This window comes from Tribolium castaneum, unplaced genomic scaffold, assembly GCF_031307605.1.
Source record: "Tribolium castaneum strain GA2 unplaced genomic scaffold, icTriCast1.1 ptg000050l, whole genome shotgun sequence".
Taxonomy (NCBI): domain Eukaryota; kingdom Metazoa; phylum Arthropoda; class Insecta; order Coleoptera; family Tenebrionidae; genus Tribolium; species Tribolium castaneum.
In genome coordinates, this window is record NW_026986648.1 from 55,001 (window position 1) to 61,166 (window position 6,166).

Genomic DNA, 6,166 nt, shown 5'->3' on the forward strand with positions numbered 1-6,166 from the left:
CCCGATGATATTAACGTTTTATAAATACGTATATATATCTATTAGGTTTTTTTTCTCTATCAACTTTGTCTATAAAACTCTGCTCCTTTTGCGATAAGCATTATGTATATTTATTAAATAGAAAATATGTCGAAAAACCAGACGTTTTCTTCAAACAAACGCCACAGCTACAAACTTAATCACAACAATATTTACCAAACAATACAATTGTAGGGTGTTTTGTGTGATACGTCGTTTGGTGGGCATTCTAAGAACGTCCGTCGACATAAAAACGAATCAAAAGAAAAGCACAGGCAGTGCAAAACGTTCCTTCGTCAGTCGGGCGTATATCATTTAAAACCCACAGAATCTAAAAAAGTTAATAAACTTTTTTATTTAGATTCCTACGGTTCGTCGCGTCGTTAAAGTAAATTATTACTTCGACGCATGCGGAACCCAGGTACCCGAAAACCGTAAGCCTAAGCGTTTTTTTCCAAACATCACTCACTATCGATAAAGTAAATTGATTTTATGTATTTATAAATGTGCGTTTGTATGTATAGTAGTATAGTAGTAGTATATTTTGTTATTGGTTGTTTCGAGCTTTTTATTGTTATAAAACGTTTTTGTAGTCTTGTACATAAAGTACAGACGAATAGACAGCCCCTTTTATTTATTAATAAACTCCAACCATTTACAAATTAAATTACAACTACAACATCTCTTTTACACATTAATTATACACCATCTTTATTTTCTTTTTTCCGAAGCGAATACGATGAAGAAAATACGCAAAGACTGGCTTACAAAACCGTAAGCCTAAGCGTTTATTTTTCAAACATCACTCACCATCGGTAAAGTAAAATGATGGTATGTATAAATGTGTATTTGTATGTACAGTAGCGTAATAATTTTGTTGTTGGTTGTTTCGAGTTTATTTATTATTATGGTTTGTATGTATAAAGTTTTAGTCTTGTACATAAAGTACAGACGAATAGACAGCCCCTTTTATTTATTAATAAACTCCAACCATTTACAAATTAAATTACAACTACAACATCTCTTTTACACATTAATTATACACCATCTTTATTTTCTTTTTTCCGAAGCGAATACGATGAAGAAAATACGCAAAGACTGGCTTACAAAACCGTAAGCCTAAGCGTTTATTTTTCAAACATCACTCACCATCGGTTAAGTAAAATGATGGTATGTATAAATGTGTATTTGTATGTACAGTAGCGTATTAATTTTGTTGTTGGTTGTTTCGAGTTTATTTATTATTATGGTTTGTATGTATAAAGTTTTAGTCGTGTACATAAAGTACGATCGTATTGGCAGACACCATTATTATTCATTCATTCATTCTTGTTTGTTATTATAAATAACTCCAACCATATACAAATACTACAACAACAACAACAACATCTCTTGCACATTAATTATACACCACCACTGTGTATTAGTACTTTTTTTCGAAGCGAATACGATGATGGAAATACGCTAAGACCGGCACTGCGAAAGCAATAATAAAACGTTAGCACATAACCATCTTTCGACAATATTGATTCGTGTTAATGTTCGAAAAAATTCTTTGAAAACGTCGTTTACGGCACGTTTACAATCGATTTATAAAATAAATCGAAAAACGTAACAACAGATCCGCTTAATGCAAGACGACCCGTTGTTGCTTTTCCGTTCGACGCATAATAAAGAATTTTGTATGAGAATTGATCATCATACGAATAGTGTATGTATGTGTGTTTTTTGTTGATCAGCACAGACAAAATGTGTGTGTATGTGTGACAACTAAACAACAACATTTACACGTTAATGATCCTTCCGCAGGTTCACCTACGGAAACCTTGTTACGACTTTTACTTCCTCTAAATGATCAAGTTTGGTCATCTTCCCAGCAACATCGGCAACGTCGAAACGCCACCGCGCACCGGTCCGAAGACCTCACTAAATCATTCAATCGGTAGTAGCGACGGGCGGTGTGTACAAAGGGCAGGGACGTAATCAACGCGAGCTTATGACTCGCGCTTACTGGGAATTCCTCGTTCATGGGGAACAATTGCAAGCCCCAATCCCTAGCACGAAGGAGGTTCAGCGGGTTACCCGGACCGCTCGGTCAGGGAGGACACGCTGATTCCTTCAGTGTAGCGCGCGTGCGGCCCAGAACATCTAAGGGCATCACAGACCTGTTATTGCTCAATCTCGTGCGGCTAGAAGCCGCCTGTCCCTCTAAGAAGAATTGTTTGTACGCCGACAGTAAAAACCGCACATAGAGACCGGGCGAACCCGGCTCCAGCCGGCATTTGGGATGTCGAAATACGCCTATTTAGCAGGCTAGAGTCTCGTTCGTTATCGGAATTAACCAGACAAATCGCTCCACCAACTAAGAACGGCCATGCACCACCACCCACCGAATCAAGAAAGAGCTCTCAATCTGTCAATCCTTCCGGTGTCCGGGCCTGGTGAGGTTTCCCGTGTTGAGTCAAATTAAGCCGCAGGCTCCACTCCTGGTGGTGCCCTTCCGTCAATTCCTTTAAGTTTCAGCTTTGCAACCATACTTCCCCCGGAACCCAAAAGCTTTGGTTTCCCGGAAGCTGCCCGCCGAGTCATCGGAGGAACGTCGGCGGATCGCTAGCTGGCATCGTTTATGGTTAGAACTAGGGCGGTATCTGATCGCCTTCGAACCTCTAACTTTCGTTCTTGATCAATGAAAGCGTTTTTGGCAAATGCTTTCGCTTCTGTCCGTCTTGCGACGATCCAAGAATTTCACCTCTAACGTCGCAATACGAATGCCCCCATCCGTTCCTATTAATCATTACCTCGGGGTTCCGAAAACCAACAAAATAGAACCGAGGTCCTATTCCATTATTCCATGCACACAGTATTCAGGCGAAGTTTTAGCCTGCTTTAAGCACTCTAATTTGTTCAAAGTAAACGTGCCGGCCCACCTCGACACTCAATGAAGAGCACCGCGGCGGGATTGAGTTGGGCCGCCCTCTCGAGCTAAGCCCACCGGCAGGACGTCCCGCGAAACGCCAGTTAACACCGCGAACGATGAACCGGCGGCGCGGGACACAAATTCGACTACGAGCTTTTTAACCGCAACAACTTTAATATACGCTATTGGAGCTGGAATTACCGCGGCTGCTGGCACCAGACTTGCCCTCCAATTGATCCTCGTTAAAGGGTTTAGAGTGTACTCATTCCGATTACGGGGCCTCGGATGAGTCCCGTATCGTTATTTTTCGTCACTACCTCCCCGTGCCGGGAGTGGGTAATTTGCGCGCCTGCTGCCTTCCTTGGATGTGGTAGCCGTTTCTCAGGCTCCCTCTCCGGAATCGAACCCTGATTCCCCGTTACCCGTTACAACCATGGTAGGCGCAGAACCTACCATCGACAGTTGATAAGGCAGACATTTGAAAGATGCGTCGCCGGTGCGAGACCGTGCGATCAGCGCAAAGTTATTCAGATTCACCAAGTTGTACGATGACGGCGAAACCGCCACCGATTGGTTTTGATCTAATAAAAGCGCTCCTTCCGTCTCCGGTCGGAGCTCTGTTTGCATGTATTAGCTCTAGAATTACCACAGTTATCCAAGTAAATGTGGGTACGATCTAAGGAACCATAACTGATTTAATGAGCCTTTCGCGGTTTCACCTTAATTTGGCTTGTACTGAGACATGCATGGCTTAATCTTTGAGACAAGCATATGACTACTGGCAGGATCAACCAGGGAACTGTGTTTTTGTGTTTTTTGAGACAGACGAGAGAATAAAATACTCATCATCATCGTTTATAAAGATGAAGAATATGCGCGTTTGTGCGAAACAATCTAACATATAAGAAAGTAACGCCACGCTGTTTCTTCTTTTCTTCGTACGATATAGAGATAAATGTATCGTCATCATCGTCGTCGTAGTCGTTAAACACCACAACACATATATCGGTCAATAAAGGCATAATAATAATATTTATAATATTATTTTTTACCTTTGCCGATTTAAAAGTTCAAACATTCTCTTCACTCTTCGCAAGATTGAATGCGACGTGAATTTATGAAATTCTTTCGAATCCATAAACGTTACGAATATTATATAAATATTCTCGCTCGGATATTAGAGAGTTGACGCATTTATTATTTTTGTTTGTTTAAATCACAAACATTTGTTAGTTCAACAAAGTTTGATTGCATAAGGACCGCCAACGTAAGAGAATACGTTTTGCCGCATCCGCAATCTCGCTGTGGGGAACTGGGCGAGCCACAAAATCACAAAATAAAGCAATCTCGCAAGCAAAGCCCTATTCGAATTCGATAGCGGAAATGTGCGATAAACGTCGATAAATTGGAAGCAAATGCAGAACGTATACATAATCGGTCGTTTTGTCGTCGTCATTTATGATAAACTTCGACTAAACCGTTACACCGTTCATATCGCCTCACTCAACGCATCGACACACACCACTACCATATGTATACCAGCGCGACACCGATCGAGGCAGCCGCTCGGTATTGGATGTGCGCACCGCTCCACTGACATAGCTCCACAGGCGACGTCTACCGAAGCGCACAGCTCTATAACTATAAGGCATACACACAAAAGGGAGAAAATATTTTAAATATTGATAATATTAAAAAGTCATATTTTATATTTAAACCATTATAAAATTTAATTATAAAAACGTTTGTTTTAAAAAAAATAATTAATTAATAAAAACAAAATTATTTTAAGCGCCGTACTTCGTAAACGTCGTACTTCGTTCGTCGTATGTGCAAAGTCAAATGAATGCTGTAGTTAGTCGCAGTTGGAACGTCTGAATGTCGTACAACGTAACAATAATTTTGAGTGCCCTAATGTGTAGACGTCGTACTTCGCGAACGTCGCACTTCGTAAACGACGTACTTCGTGAACGTCGCACTTCGTAAACGACGTACTTCGTGAACGTCGCACTTCGTAAACGACGTACTTCGTAAACGTCGCACTTCGTAAACGACGTACTTCGTGAACGTCGTACTTCGTAAAGGTTATGCAATATTAATACACATTTGCTGTATTGCAAGTTGCATTTTAATAAATATTATGCATTTTTATGTTTTAATTTAATATCTAGGCCAAAATACTATGTTTATTTAATTGTTAAATGTGTACGTTTATTTATAGATACGTAATTTACATAAAAATTTGTTTTTTTTTTTATTATATGCAAACTACAAATAAAACATTTAATATTTTTAAACGTCGTACTTCGTGTAAGTTATGCAATATTGATACAAATTTAGTGTATTGCGGGTCGCAATAATATTAATTTATATTTGAACGTAGTACTTCGTGAAGGTTATGCAACATCAGTACACATTAAGTGTATTGCAGGTTGCATTATTATTAATTTATGTTTTCTCACTTTTTACCTTCATATAAAAAAAAATTTAATATTTTTGGACGTCGTACTTCGTAACAGTTATGCAATATTGATGCACATCTGTTGTGCTGCGGGTTGCATTTTATAAATTTAATGTATTCTTATGATTTACTTTAATGTCTAGGCAAAAAAACACTTTTGATTAGTTGCTGAATGTTTACATTTATTTACAGATACGTAATTTGCAAAAAAATTTGCTGTTTTTTTATTATATACAACACAAATAAAATTCTTTAATATTCTTGAACGTCGTACTTCGTGTAGGTTATGCAATATTGATACAAATTTAGTGTATTGCGGGTCACAATAATATTAATTTATATTTAAACGTAGTACTTCGTGAAGGTTATGCAAGATCAGTACATATTAAGTGTATTGCAGGTTGCATTATTATTAATTTATGTTTTCTCACTTTTAACCTCAATATAAAAAAAAATTAATATTTTTGGACGTCGTACTTCGTAAAGGTTATGCAATATTAATGCACATCTAGTGTGCTGCGGGTTGCATTTTATAAATTTAATGTATTTTTATGTTTTACTTTAATATCTAGGCAAAAAAAACAATTTTGATTAGTTGCTAAATGTTTACATTTATTTACAGATACGTAATTTGCAAAAAAATTTGCTGTTTTTTCATTATATACAACACAAATAAAATTATTATATTATTTATTGTTTACGTTTTACTTCATCACTTTGTGAACGTCGTACTTCGTTTGTACTATGAACGCTGCATTTCGTCGCAGTCG

General features: G+C 38.1%; 1 non-coding gene across 1 annotated transcript; it reads right to left on the reverse strand.

Annotated features, from left to right (window-relative positions):
- Window positions 1–1,810: 1,810 nt before the first annotated feature.
- LOC135267544 (small subunit ribosomal RNA) lies at window positions 1,811–3,733 on the reverse strand. The gene has a single exon (XR_010335959.1). It is a non-coding gene; the product is annotated as a small subunit ribosomal RNA (ribosomal RNA).
- Between the last annotated feature and the right edge of the window lie 2,433 nt (window positions 3,734–6,166).